This window comes from Artibeus jamaicensis, unplaced genomic scaffold (assembly GCF_021234435.1).
Source record: "Artibeus jamaicensis isolate MK-2021 breed Jamaican fruit bat unplaced genomic scaffold, CSHL_Jam_final contig_1715, whole genome shotgun sequence".
Lineage (NCBI taxonomy): Eukaryota > Metazoa > Chordata > Mammalia > Chiroptera > Phyllostomidae > Artibeus > Artibeus jamaicensis.
The window spans coordinates 3,328,775-3,345,933 of record NW_026521335.1 but is presented as its reverse complement, the minus strand read 5'-3'; the positions used below and the strand labels follow the sequence as shown (position 1 = coordinate 3,345,933).

General features: G+C 48.8%; 2 non-coding genes across 2 annotated transcripts; one reads left to right on the top strand and one right to left on the bottom strand.

The window, feature by feature from the left end:
* Positions 1-2,251: 2,251 nt before the first annotated feature.
* On the top strand, positions 2,252-2,323 carry TRNAE-UUC (transfer RNA glutamic acid (anticodon UUC)). Its single transcript has one exon. It is a non-coding gene; the product is annotated as a tRNA-Glu (tRNA).
* A 5,820-nt stretch (positions 2,324-8,143) lies between these two features.
* On the bottom strand, positions 8,144-8,214 carry TRNAG-CCC (transfer RNA glycine (anticodon CCC)). Its single transcript has one exon. It is a non-coding gene; the product is annotated as a tRNA-Gly (tRNA).
* Between the last annotated feature and the right edge of the window lie 8,945 nt (positions 8,215-17,159).

The window sequence follows — 17,159 nt, the reverse complement described above, 5'->3', positions numbered from 1 at the left end:
AAACAGCAAATACGTGACTCTGGCCTGACTGCTTCGTGGTGGAAACCAGGAGATATACCGGTTTGTGAGGCTGCTGAGAGCATGTGTCACAGGGAGGAAATCGTTCAAAGCAGACACAAATGGCCAGATGGCAGGGGCTGAGGGGTGGAGAAAGGGGTTAACAAGTACAGACTGCCAGTAATAAAAATAGGCACAGGGGTGTCAAAATCCCACATAGGGAATATAGTCAAGAATGTTGAATAACTGATGTGGTGCCAGATGGGTACTAGACTTTTTGGGGGACATCAGTTCATAAATTACATATGAAATATCTAATCACCATTTGTATGCCCACAACTATTATGATATTGTGTATCAACTGTAATTGAAAAAATAAATTTGAAAAAATGTTAAACCAAATGGGAATGGAGGTCAGACTTGAGTAATTCCCTGAGCAAGGGAAAACTAGTTCAATCAGACAGACAAAACAAGTGAAACTAATTGGGCCACTTCTGGTTAGTTCCTCAAAACAAACCCGATAAAACTTAAACCACACATTTACACAATCCCCTGTCACTAGGAAACTCTAATAATCACTGTGACGAATAAACAGCCACTGCCCCTCCCTGCACGAGCTGCTTTCTAACAACATGCCTGTGAGCCCTGTTCCGTGTCAGGCCTGCGTGTTCCCGATTTCCCAGACTGCCTTTTGTGCATGATACCCCCAAGCTGATCACCACTTCCGTCCTGCAGTGGTTTCACTTTTGCTGTTCGGAAACTTTTTGAGAGCGCCCTCAACATTTCCATCCGCTAGACCGTTAACAGGAGAACTTCACGTCATGCTGTCACATTGTCACATGCACCTGGATCCAGTGCCTGCCCAGTCACTAATGTAGAAGCACCACGATCATCGTCATTGTCCTCTGTTAGGGATCGCCTGTCCAGGCTCCTCTCTACCTTTGCCTCTTCTAGAAGTGCAAGCAGTTGGAATCGAGTAGTGCAAATGCACTTTTCTGCCACGGGCTTTCTCTCTGCATGGCATCTCTGACTTGATTCGCTGTTGAGTAACATGGATGTCATTGCTCTTTGACCCATGGGTGGGATTCCCTGGCAGGAATATACCGCAGTTCATTTACCATTCCTCTGATAATGAGCATGTGGGCTGTTTCCACTGTTGCCTACTCTGAACAAAGCTGCTTTGAACATTCCACCACAGATTTTGTGGACACGTGTTTTTTCTTTCTCCTGGGGAAAACCTAGGTGAGGAATGGCCAGTCCCCAAAGAGTGGCTTACACACAACTTGATGACAACCAACTTTTGCCAACGCAGTTGTACCATTTCATGTCCTCGCCAACAGAGTGTGTGTGAGCTGTGGTTGTTCAATGTCCTGCCAAGGATTCGGAGTGTTCCCTCCCCTTGTAATTTCGGCTGGCTGCTGGGAGTCGAGCTACCTCCATGTGGCTCGAATGCTCATTTCTCTGACAGCTAAAGGTGCTGAACAATCTGTTTTACATGCTTTGTTGGCCACGTGTAGAGTATCTTCCTCCCCCAAAGAAGCATTTTTGTGTCTTTTACCCTTCTAAAAACCTTTGGGCTGTTTAATATTTTTATTATCAGGTGAGAAGAGGCTCATAATACATTATAGCTACAGCGTCTTTGGTGAGACGTGCTTTGTGAGAACCTCCTCCCGTCTGTGGCTGGCTTTTTCACTGTCTTGGCGGCGTCTCTGGATGAAAACTGGTGGGTCCCAAGGGCGCCCGCCGAAGTGCAGAATCGCTGCAGCAGACCCTGTCCGCACCCGTGATGGAGGGGAGCACACGCGTTCCTGACTCACCGCGTGTGGGGAAACCCGCGTGGGCGAGAACTCCGAGTACAGCTGCGGCACCCGCGGGTGGTGTTTCCATCCACTCAGGTGAAAAACGCGGGTGCGGCTGGTGGGGGGCGGGGATCAGCCCGCATCCAGGTCAAGGCCGCAGAGCCTCGTGTGACAGCGCTTCTGTCCCCGCCGCCTCGGCCCGCCCCTCGGGGCCCCTTCTGGGGTTGGGGACCCGGGTCTCACCCCGCGCTCCGCCCCGCCCTCTCTTTACTCTCGGCCGCTGGCGGAGGCGCAGGTCCCGGGCGGCGCTGACGCTTCCTTCGCGGGAGAAGGCAGGGCCCGGACTCCGCCTCAGCGCAGCCCCCTCGGGAGCCGCGGGGAGGCGCCTGCAGGAGCGCAGGACGGAGGGTCGCTCTCCTCCACCTGAGCGGGGAGGACAGCGGCACCCTGCGGACTCCCTGGTGGTCTAGTGGCTAGGATTCGGCGCTTTCACCGCCGCGGCCCGGGTTCGATTCCCGGTCAGGGAACCACTTTTGCACCCGAGGACATACGGCCCGGGGAATCCCGTCCCTGGAGCTGTGGCGTTATTTCTTGGGGGATCCTCTCGCACCCACTCTTCGTCTACTGCAGGGGCAGCCTGTGTGTCCGGGGGCCCCTGCTCTTGCTTGGCTCCGCCGCAGCCGCCCGCCCGTACAGGGGCTCTACGGGGCTCCTCGGCGTCTGGGCGGGGTCGCACTGCTGCGACCGACCTCGCCTCCCCGCGCCCGGAGTGACCGAGGGCCCCGGCTGCGAAGCGCGGCTGGCCGCCCGCCTGGGGCTCCTCAGCGCCGGCTGCTCAGAAAGTGCCCGTCCCGGCGACTGGCCGGCCGCTCTGTCCGGCCCTGTGGGGACGCAGCATGTGACGTGGGCACCAAATGGGACACGCTCACCGCGGCCACAGCGGAAAAGCGGAGAGATCCACCCCAGACGGCGCAGACCGCGGGTGCACGGCCCACGCCCTGCGCGTTCGCGGGTGGGGGGCGGGATGGGCGGTCTGACTCCGAGTGTGAGCGGCAGGGACGCGAAGGCTGCGCGGTGCTCGGAGGCCGTGCGCTCACTCGCACCCGGCAGGGGAAGAACCTTGGCCATTGCTTCCCCTCGGCGCTCACACCTCTGTTCCCCTCACGGGGGGGGGGGGGGCGGGGAGGACGGAGGTCCGTTCGCGCTCTCCCCCGACCTCCCCAGGTGGCGAAAGGCCGCGTCTCGTCCGTGGTCCCGCACCGGCCTCCCTCGGGCCCACGGCGGGTGGGTTCGCCCGGACCATCTTCCTCGCTCTCCTGTTTCCTGACCCAAGTGTGTGGACCGCCCTGCCTCCGGCGCCACCCGTCCAGGGGGCGCTCCACCTGCCCCTCCCCGGGGCCCGGAGACCCCCAGGAAGCACCAGGAAGGCCGCGGAGCGCGCGGGGCTGGCGAAGCTGGGTCGCTCGGCGAGACCTCGCGCGCCCCTGGGGGCCGCCGTCCCTCCCCGGCCGGGGTGCGGAGGGGCGCCCCCTTCCCGGACCGTGGAGGCTCGAGCCTGCTGCCTTCAGCTCCAGGCTCCCGGCTCCCGCCTCCGCATTCCCGCGCGCCCCCTGTCCCTGCCGCGGGAGCCGCTGGCCTGCTCCTCCACATCCGCTCTCCCTTCTCCCTGATCCTCTTCCAGCCCAGCTGTAGCCGCCTGTCCCGCTCTCTCCAGAGCGAGTTGGATCCACCTTTTCTAACAACCGGAGGGGACAGAGCCTGCGGCGGCAGGAGGCAGCCGGGTCCCCTGCCGCTTCTCCTCACTCAGCCGGTCCCGGGGGCCCGGCCCGATGCGTCGCTCCCTCCCTCGGGGGCCTGGCCGCGCGCCCCGGGGCGCTCTTACCGCTCCTCGGGGAGCAGCGGGACTGTTCTGTGGCGTCCGCTCTGAGGCACGAGACACCGGGCACGGGCTCCGCCACAGCCCGGACTCAGCGCGCTGGATGCCGCGCTGCCGCGGGCCCATCCCTCCCCTCGGGGGTCCCTGGGTAGAGGAGAGGTGACATGGCACGGTCTCTCTGCACCGCCTGGTCCTGAGACGGGGGACACAGGGTGCGCCTTCCCGCAGGTGCGGCTGGTCGCAGAGACTCGAGAAGCAAAAGCGCCCTCTCGCCGCCGGGGCTGTCTCACCGCGTCCTCGGTCGCACCTGGCTGCGGTGGTCTCCCGCCTCCCCCCGCCCATCCCCCACCCGCACCCTTTTCTCCTCCTCCCCCACCGCCGCCCCTTTCTTCCTTTTCGGTCCTGGGCTTCCTGCGGTCTTTCTGCCTTTCGTGTCCCGGAACCTCTCAGCCTCCACAGCAGATCACACAGCTCCGTGGGCTGGTCTGAGCTTTTAAATAAGGACACGTGTGCGAGAGGACCGCGGACCTCTGAGCTCTTAGTGTTTTCATCACCAATGAGCCACCAGGATGTCCAACTCGTTGTTTTTAAACAATTACATTTCCGTTGTCTGAATATATTGACATACATTTGAACATCATATCGTTGCTTTTTTCCTGAAGAGAACATTTGGGATATCGCTAGCCATACATTTGTCGTTAATTATTACATAAATGCCGCCTAGTGTCACTATGCAAGTGTCAGGTCGCCTTTCTGTGTTCACAGTTCACTTCTGCATTTACGGAATTTTCGTGCTTTAAGTAAAGTACACCTGTTAGAGAGGGTTTAACACTGAGATGCCATCTAGCATCCATAATATCCGATGTGTTGCAGACAGCAACGTAGAAGAAATGTATTTTTAATCGCCTTTCATTTGAGTCACCTGATGCCAGAAATAAATCATTAGTTTAGATGTCCTAGGTCTCTAAAGGAGATTTTCCAATGTGCTCACGGAAATGGTTACAGACAGTGAGGTTGTCGGGGCCAACCGCTACGTCCGCACCCCTGCTGCCATTTCGTACCGTTCAGTTTCCCAGCCGCTCTCCTCTGCGGTCGAACGGGGCGCCCCCATGAAACATGTGTTTTGCTTGACTTCTGTGATGTCCTGAAGTCGCTGTAGTTATTTTTCTTCAACGTGCTCATTAGAAATTCAGCTTGGAGTTTCCGTTTGATCTCTTTGGCTCTCTTTATTGCATCAAGGTTCTTCTATTCTGCAGCTTTTGCTGGTATTTGACAGGTTCATTTCTACCTTTTTCAAATTCAGATGAATTATCCACTGAAAGCTCTTTTACCAGCTGCCTTACGTATGCTTTAGTCCACCGGCCTTGTGATGATCACACTTTTTAAAGTTTTTCTGACACTTGGATATATCAAATCTGAACACCCTGCCCACGTTCACCTTGCCGATGAACATCATGGCCTGGCCAGAGCATATGGCCGCCAAACAGAAATAACGACTCTCCGTGCACAAGTCGAACCTGCGTGGGGACCCACCACCCAAATGCCCAGCTCGGAAGGCAGTCACATCATCACATCATTGTTGAATAATAAATTGGTTCCGCTCTTTTTATTTCATCATAAAAATACTGCTGCACACAAGATTCTTATACATATATCCTCTGCCATTCTGTAGGGAAGAGACTGCTATTTTATGCACCTGGAGCCAACCTATCAATGTTAAATACCCTTCACACAATTTTGCCAGCAGTCAAAAGATGCTCAAGGGCACCTTTCCCTAGCTTGTTCCCATCGCGATTCAAGGATTCCGGCAATTGGCACAGTCCTGGGTTGCCTGAACCCGAGGGTTTTTCTCTGCTCTCTTCTGTTTTCTTCCTTCTTAGGGCACCACCTGCCAGGAGAATGGCTGGTAACAGCAATGTAAGCACCTCCCTGTTCACTGGGGGAGTGGCAGTGCTTCCACTGATTGACTCCACGCCACACGCCGACCCAACATTCACTGTGCCTGCAGCCAGGGAAAAAGAGAGCTGCCGTGGGCCCCACTCTGGCCACCTTCTGGCTGTGCCTGCTTGCTTGCATGCTTGCTTTCTATTTTTAAAAAAGATTTGTATCTATCTCTCTATCTATCTATCTATTCATTTGTGTGTGTGTGTGTGTGTGTGTGTGTTCATTTGTTTATTAGAGAGAAGGGAGGGGAGGGAGAAGATATGGAAAGAAACATCAATAGGGAGCAACGGGGGACCTGGCCTGCAACCCAGGCATGTGCCCTGACTGAGATGCCCAACACACCGCCCCATGCCAGGCAGGGATGTAGCTTCCTTCTTTAGGCAAGAATTAGCCCTGGCTCGTGGGGTTCAGTGGATTAAGTGCTGTGCTGTGGACCAAAGGGTTACCAGTTCAATTCCCAGTCAGGGCACAGGCCTAGGTGGTGAGCCAGGGGTGAGGCCCCACAAGAGGCAACCACATACTGATGTTTCTCTCCCTCCCTTCCCCTCTATTTATAAATAAGAAAATAATTTTAAAAAGAATTATCTGGAGCCAAGAAGATATTCCCACGGGCATTCTCCCTCCCCCATAGGCCTATCCAATGCACAGAGAATCGCTCACCCAGCTGCTGTCTTTTAACCCATGTGCACAGTTTGGGGGTCTTTCTTCCCTGCATTGTCACACTGTCTGTCTCAGGGCTTGTGGGCAGCATGGCCTCAACAGGCTGCTAGCGGTCGGCATGACCAATTGGTACTGAAGATATTTAATCAATTCTCTTATACAAGAAGAAGAAAAAGACACAGAACTGGAGAAAAATAACCAGGGTCTTGAGGATAAGAACCTTAGAAGAAAAAATCAAAGCGGCTAGCAAACATGTAATAGTGCTCACATCCATTAACAATACGGGGTGTTAAGAATGAAACCCCAATGAGAGAACTTACAGGTGGGGTGGGGGGAAGTTAAGGGGGAAGTGGGGGACGAGCTGGGAGCTTATGACCTAGTAAAGCATGGGAGGACTTAGACCAAAGGACTAATACTACTTTACTTCTTCATCTGTGCGTAGGTTACACAGGGGTGTGCATTCTAATCACCTGGCATGTGCATTTTCCCTCATGTATGTTAAACAGGATTTCAAACTCTCCTCCCACCCCACAATGAATCTTATGGCAGAGAGAATGTTGTTGAGATTTCAAGATGTTGTTTCAAGAGAAAGGAGTGGACATTACTCTTCACTGCAACCGAGGACAACCCTACAGAGAACGAGGCCCATGAAGCTGAGCTTTAGCATGATGTGAGCGTAAAGAATATTCCCCGGCAACCTAACTGTACTTGAAAATAAAAGCTCAATTCCTTTATTTGTATTATTTGAATACTCTGAAAGGCCTATGGGCCAAGCCATAACTATCGCCATGCCTCCTTTGCTTTCCCATTGCTCATTTCACAACCCACAGCTCCTCTTTCCTTCCTTTCCTTCAGGAAATTAACATTCTCCTGTAGCCTGGCCACCTGGCTCAGTTCCTGAGAGCACCTCCCTGTGTCCTCTGAGGCTGCTGGTTCCATCCCCAGTCAGGGCATGTGCAAAAGTCAACCTATGAGTGTGTAGGTGAGTGGAACGACAAGCAGATTTCTACCCCCTCCTCAAATCACTAATAATAATAATAATGAAATTATCCTGCAGCCCTTGTCTTGTGGGTCTTCCCCCCACCAAACACACACACACACACACACACACACACACACTTCCAGCTTCTTCTAAGGAAGGGAGTCAAAGACAGCATTTTCTTCAGCAAACAGTAAAGGGAAGATCTGGGGACGTTGCAGTCTTTAAAAACTTTATCTTGTAATTCATCATATCCTTTCACAGAAATCAGAATTCCTGCTGTTCCCAACCCCCACCATCTAAATCCCAATACCTGTCTACAAAGATAAAAACAAGAACTTGTACCACAGTTCAGAACTTATTGATTGAATTTTGGATTTCCAGGGGAGTTACAAATAATTAAATGAATAAAAGAACTTCGCTAACAACACAGCATCACCACGGTTGTCGTTCACTTAAAATGTAGAGTTACGACAATCTCACACTCAGGAATCTCTTGAAATTAAATAAGTCTACTTTATCTTTAAAACAGTAAGAGGGGAGAGGGGAAACTTCTCAAATGTCACCGGTCTTATATTTAAAACTACTAGCGCTTAGGGGACTTCTCCAGAGACTCTGGGATGGAAATGAATCACCTGTGGTTTCTTCAGAGGCAATCACACTCAGCATTCTCAGACTGGAATCCGTCCAAAGGCGTGTCCGAGAGGAATTAGGAAAGAGCCCCCCAAGTGCTGGTTCCCAGATTCTACAGTTCGTTTTCCCCCTTTCAAAAGAAAGTCAGTTTTTCGGAGCAAGAGGTCTTGACAGCCACACACGGCCAGGCCAACAGGATCCTTCCTGGAATCTCGTTGGGCAGGCCGTCGTCGGGTTCTAAAAGGAGACCTCACATGCACTGGCCGGGAATTGAACCCGGGTCTCCCGCGTGGGAGGCGAGAATTCTACCACTGAAATACCAATGCCCTGGCAAGCCAGCCTTAGCTACCCCCACTCCATTCTTCGGAAAACAAATCTCTATAGCAACCCACAAACCACAACTCTTCCAACAACGTGGCTCCGCTGTCTTGGAAGACGGACCTCACGAACCCCCACACACATTCTGGTCAAACACTTGCCACTGACGGAGGCATCAGGAAACACCACAAAGTGGGGACACTCAAATTTAAATTGCAAAATATCTCGTCGGTCAGCTCAAGCCACAACTCTGGTAGAGGCTCTTTCCAACTGTAACAACGGGCCCCTGCAGGAAAACATCGGAAGTTCATCCAGATGCCTTCTTTGCTTAGGACCCCGAATCTTCCAGATTCAGCCTCCAACTATTACCTTAGAGAGTCTGACAAAGGAATCCAACTTGCTAGGTCGGGCAAATTAAATTCGAGTCCAGGGAAGAAATAAGAAGCGAAAGCAGAATTAGACTGCAAGTAGAAGAAGGGGAGGGCCAGAATCCAAATACAGATAACAATGAAACACATTTGGGTAAATGGACCACGATCATTTTAAACAACCGTGTGTGCCTGTTTTTAAGGCGCTCACAGCATTTGGATGGACTTGTGATATATCGTGATTATTTAAAAGATTGATTCATATTATGTTTGCAATGGATGTTCGATTGTTTGGAAGAATCTAATTCTCCTGAAGCGGACTCCCTGCTGTTCGGAGTTTTAGCCTCTGTGACTCTGAGATGCATGTGAGGCATAGGCTCTGGTGTATTGGTTACATCAGTGTTAACCTAAAAAGAATAAGCCTTTCAAACTCAGAGGCAGCAAGCACTTAACTGAGGTCAAAGAAAAGAATAGCTGTTAGGGAAGCCTTGATTCTGGACGAAGATGAAATAGTGTTCTGATGGGGAGACCAAGCAGACTTTGCTCTGGGCATGTACACACAATACAGTGTGCAGGTGTTTAATTTTGTTGTACACCGGAAACTTATGGTTTTGTGACCCAATGTCAGTTCAGTGAATTCAATTTTGAAAGAGAGAAGGTGCAAATAAAGGACTTCATTTATTAATTTATTGATTAAAGGATGTCAGGCTTAGAAAATAAAAAGATCTATGTGCCCCAAACCGAACTCTGGATGTCCCCTTCTAAAAGCCTTTCATACCTTCAGTGTGTCCATCTTAATCGGAATCCTTTGTTCCCATTCTTCCAATGCTCAGAGAAAAAAAAAGATTTCTTTTTGATGCCAATGCTTTACTCAAGCTCCACATCTAACTAGTGGAATTAGTTTCTTCTTGTCTGTCAAGCATGGTCGTTGGTCTGCATAATCCTCTGCTTTCCTGCTCTCTGCATTAGAACAAATGATTCTCCTGAAAAAAGCAAGGAGATCAACTTAACACACAACCTTTGGTCCTCTGGAGACCCGAGGTTCTGAACACTTAATCTAGGAATGGTGAGTTTGGCCTATCTTTGCACCTTTCCCTAAGCTCTGCTCTCAAGTTCAGCCCAAGGCCCAGGGACATTCCTGAGGCCTGTTTTCACAGCTCCTCTACCAAATCAGACCCTACAAACTTCTCAACCTGCAGAAAAGCTTCAGGGGCACTTTTGGTCTTTTGCAGGGAAGTGGGCAGCAGCGGGCTTGCCATGTTCTATTCAGGTGTAGGTGCACAGGGGTGCGGAAGGTGAGTTTGTGAGTTTGGTTCTTGCAGTGTCTGCAGCCCTTCTGGTTACTGTGCAGTCACTTTGGATTCTGCTACTCACTTCCAATGAATTCCGAGGCAGAGGGTTAGTGAAAAAGGAAAGTTTTTTTTAAAATTAAAAGGCTATACTTTTTTTTTTTTAAAGAATAGTGGGCTTCTGCTTCAAAGCTTAGTTCCTTTAAAACACCCAAAAGCAAATAATCCCTGCATCTCTTGCCAGCTCAGTTAAAAAATGTGCCAGGAATCCCTCTCCCAGTTAAAAATACCATCCTTTGTGACACTCAGGTGGCTGTAGCATGATTATCCAGGTGGCTTTGCAGGTTCCTGGTCACAGTTGGGCTCCAGGCGTTCATTGTAGTCTAAACACCCTTATTGTGGCACTTTCCACTTTCCTCTGGCTGCTGCCTGCCAACCCAGTGCTTGCATTCTGTCCTTCAGGCCATCAACTTGCTGGTACATCTGCATACCTGGTGGAGCCGGGCTGCACAGGACGGCCCTGCTGCCGCCGCTTTCTGTATGGAAGGGGCTAGGCTTGGAGCCTGGCCATGTGGTCTCCAGGACCTGCTGGCCCAGAATACTGAGCACTGAACCTGACCTGCTGGAGTGGGGGAAGGTAAGAAAATGGGCTGGGTTTCTGCACACTCTCCACTCTCCAAAGTCCCATCCCAAAATTCCACACAAGGTGAGCGTGTCTGGCTTGTCTCACAATTTTGGTTTACATCCACCATGCTTGTTAGTCCACACGGTGTCTTTATTTCCACAGGGCAGGGAATCACCATGTTCATATGCCAGCTGTTTTGTGGCTGGCACAGCTGACTTGTTTACTGTTGCCTGAGGCAGCAGCCTCCTACAGCCCATCCCTTCTCTGAGGTCATGCAAGGACTCCTGCCAGATTGGGGTTCCCTTGGATTACGGTCTCCCAGGCTCCCCAGTGATCTGGCCAGACTACCCTGTTACAATCCTCCCCTTCAAGACTCTGGACTTTATAATCTTACAAAGATGGTGGGCAGAGGTCTCGTTCTTCCATAGCTACTTCCTGCTGGCCATGGACGTAGTCCTACCCATCCCTTGGTCCAGAGATTCGTAACATGAAAGGGGGTTCTGGAGTTGAGGAAGGCCTTAATGTGAGGGAGAAGGATCTTGCAGAGTCCAGGTCAGTTGGCTGTCCCTGGGAGGTATCATGCATGATGTCCAAAGGATGGCATTGCTGGACAAGTTGATGTCCTTGTCATATTCTAGAGGTGACAAATTTGACACGAGGGTTAGAAGGCACAGGCAGAATCATAGCCATAAATAACAAGGTAGGAATTAACTCTGCAACATCCAAGACTAAGACAGAAGTGGCCTCCTTGGAGGAAGGTGTGCAGAGTGTGCCCTATCTCTCCAAAGCCCTTTTGCTCGAGCCCTTAACTTGGGCTGGGGGGAAATATTCTAGGATTCTCCCTTTCAACATATCTGGCTCTTTTATGTCCAAACCATTAGGGCAGAAAAGGAAAGCAGTTTTTAAGCGAAACTGATAGACCACTCCATACTTCACCAACTCAACCCCTTAGTCTAGTCACACTGCTGAGTCTCAGGAGGTGGTGACACAGATGGGCTTCTAAAGTGAGGCCTATCCTGTGTAAACAATCACCCAGGTAAATGAAGTCATAGGCGTACACCCTCTGAAAGTGGAAGGAAAAACACACAGGTTAATTTACACAACAAAACACAAAATGATCTGAGTTGACAAGACTGCCATTTGAGAAGACATCCAGTTGCAAGGCCTTCACTGGAATGACACCAAACAGTGACAATTTGACAGATTCTTCCTACCTGGACGTTGAACATCTCTGGTGATGTCACAAACCAGTTCAAGTTCCAAGTGAAAAGCAAAACTTTGAAGACAGTTAGCTGCACTAGAGTCCAATGCCTACCACTGAGCATTGTGATTTTCCTTGAAACACACTTCTTCTCCCTAAGATCACCTTCATTGCCTTCAAAGGGACTGCATTAAGTCCAGTTTTCATTTTTGCTTGTTCATTTGCATAAACAGAACAAGAACAACAATGCTGCCGTCATTTTCTAAAAAAGAAATTTCAAATCTCCTTCCAGATTGTAGGTATAGCTTTCCCTTTCAACATCAACCTAAGCAGCAGGATCTGAGTCCTCCACAGGAGGCACCCATTTTATACGTGTGCAGTGGATCCATGGCTTATACAGGAGGCCTGCCATTCTCCTAAAGTGCTTGTATTTAAAAAAACAAAACAAACAAAAATTTTGACTCTATTCACCTCTGGTGCCTAGACAGGTGGTGCACCTGGAAAGTTCCCAGCATGACCCGGTTGTGTGCCCCACAGTGTCTGCCCATTTTTGAGGCCTCCAGATGTGAGGTCTATAGGACTAAGACCTTGGTTTGCTCACTATGCATCTCTCCCAGAACAGAGTCTGGCACCTAGTAAGCACTTAATAAGTGTCAGTCATTGAAAGCTTCCTAACACAAGGTCCTGAAAAGCTGAAGAGGAGAAGCAAGTGGGTAAGATTGGAGAACAAAGAAAAGGGGGAAGAAAGGGGAGAAGGGAAGAGAAAGAGGGAAAGAGAGAAAATGTCCAAGAACCAGATTTAGTGTGTAAAAGCCAAAGAGCTCATTTTTGCTTATGACATTCAACAGAAGAACCAAGGGAAGGTGAGCCAATAACTCTAAAGATCCAGGTCTGCACAAGATGCATTGCCAGTGCAAGATTCTGTTGGTTCCAATGATTTGTCTTTTTTATTTAAATATATTTTATTGATTAGCCTATGACAGTTGTCCCATTTTTTCTCCCCTTCATTCCCCTCTGTCCTGCACCCCCCTCCCATCAGTATTCCCCAACCTTAGTTCATGTCCATAGGTCTTAGATGTAAGTTCTTTGGCTTCTCCATTTCCCATACTATTCTTAACCTTCTCCTATCTATTTTGTACCTACTATTTATGCTACTTATTCTCTGTAGCTTTCCCCCTGTTCTCCTCCCTCGACCTCCCCACTGATAACCCTCCATGTGATGTTCATTTCTGTGATTCTGTTCTTGTTCTAGTTGTTTGCTTAGTTTGTTTTTGGTTTTGGTTTTTAGGTTCAGTTGTTGAGAGTTATGAATTTGTTCTCATTTTACTGTTCATAGTTTTGATCTTCTTTTTCTTAGACACGTCCCTTTAACATTTCATATAAGAAGGGCTTGGTGATGATGAACTCCTTTAATTTGACCTTATCTGGGAAGCACTTTATCCCCTCCCATTCTAAATGATAGATTTGCTGGATAGAGTAATCTTGGATGTAGGTCTTCGGATTTCATGACTTGGAATATTTCTTTCCAGCCCCTTCATACCTCTAAGGTCTTTTTTGAGATAGTCTTATGGGAATTCATTTACAGGTAACTGTCTCCTTTTCTCTTGCTGGCTTTAATAACCTCTCCTTATTTTTAATCTTGGTTAATGTAATTATGAAATGATTTGGTGTGTTCCTCCTTGGATCCAACTTGTTTGGGACTCTCTGAGCTTCCTGGACTTCCTGAAAGTCTATTTCCTTTGCCAGATAAGGGAAGTTCTCCTTCATTATTTTTTTTGAAGATTTTATTTATTTATTCTTCAAGAGAGAGGGGAAGGGAGGTAGAATAAGAGGGAAAGAAACATCAATGTGTGGTTGCCTCTCGCATGGCCCCTACCAGGAACCTGGCCTGCAACCCAAGCATGTGCCCTGACTAGGAACCGAACCGGTGACCCTTTGGTTCACAGCCCTTGCTCAATCCACTGAGGCCTTCATTATTTTTTTCAAATAGGTTTTCACTTGCTTGCTCTTCCTCTTCTCCTTTGGGTGCCCCTATGATTCAAATGTTGAATGTTAAAATTGTCCTGAATGTTTCCTAATCATCTCATTTTTTTGAATTCTTGTATGTTCATTCTGTTCTGGTGGAATATTTCTTCCTTCTGGTACAAATCATTGATTTGTGTCCCAGTTTCCTTCCCATAGCTACATTTTGGTTCCCTGTACATTTTCCTTTATCATGCTTTGCATAACCTTCACTTCTTCCTCTATTTTGTGACCATACTCCACCATTTTGGTGAGCATCCTGAATACCAGTATTTTGAACTCTGCATCTGATAGGTTAGCTATCTCTTCATCACTTAGTTCTATCTTTGGAGCTTTGATTTGTCTTTCATTTGGGACATATTTTTTTTTGTTTTGGTGCTCCTGTTATATGTATGGGGCAAAATATCTAAGGGGGGGAGCCTTAGGTATTTGCCAGGTGGGGCAACCGGTGTAGCTGTGCAATGTTGCAATATGTGTGTGTGTGGGGGGGTGGTTCAGATGGGGAACAAGTGGTTTCTTGTGTTGGGAACCGCTTTGCCTGGTTTCAGGAATCGTAACTACCCCCCATGGTTAAGGATGAGCGAGTGACCTCCAGAATGCAAGCTGCAGGAGACAAAACTTGTCTCTGGTATCAAATGCTGCCTCTGTTTACTCCCCCTGCCTCCAAAAGCATGGTTGATGTTGATGATGGGTACGACTCCTCACAGTGATGGGCAACCTAAGCCAGACTCTATCACTTGGGAGGCCATCATGGAAGGACTCAGGGGGCTGCGACAAAGAGAAAGCAATGGACCCTTGTCCCCAGCTATCTGACATAGCTGGAGTTCCCATGTCCTCTGGGAGAAGCACTTCCTGGCTCTAATCCACTTAAGCCTGAAAACCTGATGGGGAAGGCGGTGAAGCTCTTTGCCTTGCTAAATCAATATCCTGGGAGAAATCTTGCATAAGAAAGAATTCCCAAAAATTCTGTGAAACCTGCTTTGCTAGGAGTGTTTTCATTCATATGTTAAGGGTCCGAGCAGGAAATGAGTATGTCTCCCAAAGTTTCTGCAAACCCCCTTTCCTGACAGACACTGACTCAGACTAAGCCCTCAGATTTCTTTAAAATGTTATCTACTGTTTGACCCTTGTCACCCTGTATTCCTGTGTATTAACAACCCTATAACAGCCCCTGGAGGAAGGGGCTCCTGGCCTTTTTCCTCTGAGAAACTGGTCACCTCTCCTCCCCAAGCAGATCATATCTTGGTAGTGTTTACTTTTATTTGTGGTGGACAGGGGGACTTGAGGGCAAATACTTGGCTCTCAGTTGGCTTTCCCCACATGCTTGGCTCTCAGTTGGCTTTCAGTCATGTCCCCCACTACCCACAAGCAAATTGGGCCCTTCTGGTGCTGGTTCATAGGTGAGTGGGTTTATGTACATTCTAGGACCCTGTGGGTCTCTCCTGTGAACTCTCCTATGAGGCTGGGAGTTTCTCCTGCATCTGCAACTCCCACAGGTTTTTACAATCAGAGGTTTTGAGGCTTTGTTTCCCTGGGCTGGAACCCTGGTTGTGCAGTCTATCTTGCTCCCTAGTTGTTCCCCCTGGTTTATCCACAATGCAAATGTGGGACTGCCCACTCGCCAGCTGCCCCCTTACCTGCCTGGTCCTTCAGCTGCTGCCTTGCCATGCATCCTCTCTACCCTGGCTACCCTTCTCTGCCCCTCCTACTGGTCTGGATGAATGTTTCTTCTTTACCTCCTTGGTTGTTAGACTTCCATACAGTTTGATTTTCTGGCAGTTCTGGTTATTTTTTGTTTTTTAAATTTGTTATTGTCCTTCTTTTGGTTGTGTAAGGAAGCAAAGTGTATCTACCTATGCCTCTATTTTGGCTGAAAGTCAATTAGTCCTAAATGGGATAATTTTTACATAAATAGACAGACAAACACTGTTAAAGAATCATATAGAGACAGTTATAGGCATGCTAGTGCACCCTTAAATAGGAGGAAAACTGGTCATTAGACTGTGTGCATCCAATGAAGAAAAAAGTACAGTTCAAAAAGGAAAGGGAAAAAGAACAAATGTCTGGGACCAGCTTATAGATTCTGCCCTGCCCCCAATCTATATGCTGCTTGTAAAGGAGCATTCTGGGGTTATTCTGGCCAGTCTTCTCTGGACCCAATTAAATTGGTCACTAGCAAAAATAACTACAATTACCCTTATTATTTTTTTAATTTTTATTTACTTTTAGAGAGGAGGGAAGGGAGGGGGAAGGAGACAGAGAGAAATATCAATGTGTGAGAGATACATCAACCAGTTGCTGGTTGCCTCTGGTGTGCCCCTAACTGGGTACCTGGCCCACAACCCAGGCATGTGCCCTGACTGGGAATCAAACCAGTGATCTTTTGGTTCATAGGCTGGCACTCAATCCACAGAGCCACACCAGCCAGGGCCAATTATAATTATTGAAATCTTGGAAATTTAGCTGCTCAACATATGTGATAGGGTATCTGGGTAATAATGTCCACATTGTCCTTCTATTTTACCTCAGGAAGGCTTATTCTAAGCACTTTCCTTGTTAGAATGTCAGATAGGTGTACAGAAAGATTATTGTGCCGGCAAGAGCATGAAGAAAAAGGCTCTTTCGTGTTGGAGAAATACCACGTTGGAGAAATACATTGGAATATAACTGTGGCTTCCTACTGAAGCCAAACTAAGAACACAAAGAGATGCCTTCAGCTTCTGGCAAAGGTAATATGACAGAAATCAGATTTACCCTACTGCTTGAAATCTCACCCTTCCTTTTTGCCTACCCCTTAAGGAAAGAAATGGATAGATACATGAAATACTGTTTTTCCAGACACTGAAACCAGGCAACATAGGATAGGAGCCCTGAGAAATGAGAAACAAACAAGTGAGCCCTACTATTGGCCCAGCTTACTGCTTTCAGAGAGTTTCCAGTGTGGAAATGAGGAGGGGCTCTGCAGCCAACTCCTTGGATTGTGAAGATGAAGCTGAGTGTCCATGGAGAGCAAGGCTACTAAAGTTCATGGAACAAAGTCCCAGGGATGAGAGAGATGGGCAGAGAGAACACAGGCGTATGCAAGAGAGTCTCCTTCAAGTACTCAGCAGAGCACTGATCAGGAAGAAACTGCCTGAGGCCAAGGGAAGAAACTTCTGTGAAGATCAGAAGTTTCGGGGCCTGGTGCTCACACGGGGCAGGAAATCATGCTCGTTCCCATCAGCCAGAGCAGACTACTCACAGGCCACGGTGAAGAGCGCTCAGGCAGATCATGACCCAGGTGAGGGAATACGCAGCCTGAGACTGACAGACCTAAAAACTCCTAAAAGCAAGCCCCCAAGGGATCAAACTGTTGACAAGTCACTTAACTGGACCCCAGGACAAAACTCCAGAAGATTTATAGGACTACCTAAACAGCTACTTCCCCAAAAGGTAAATTATGACAATG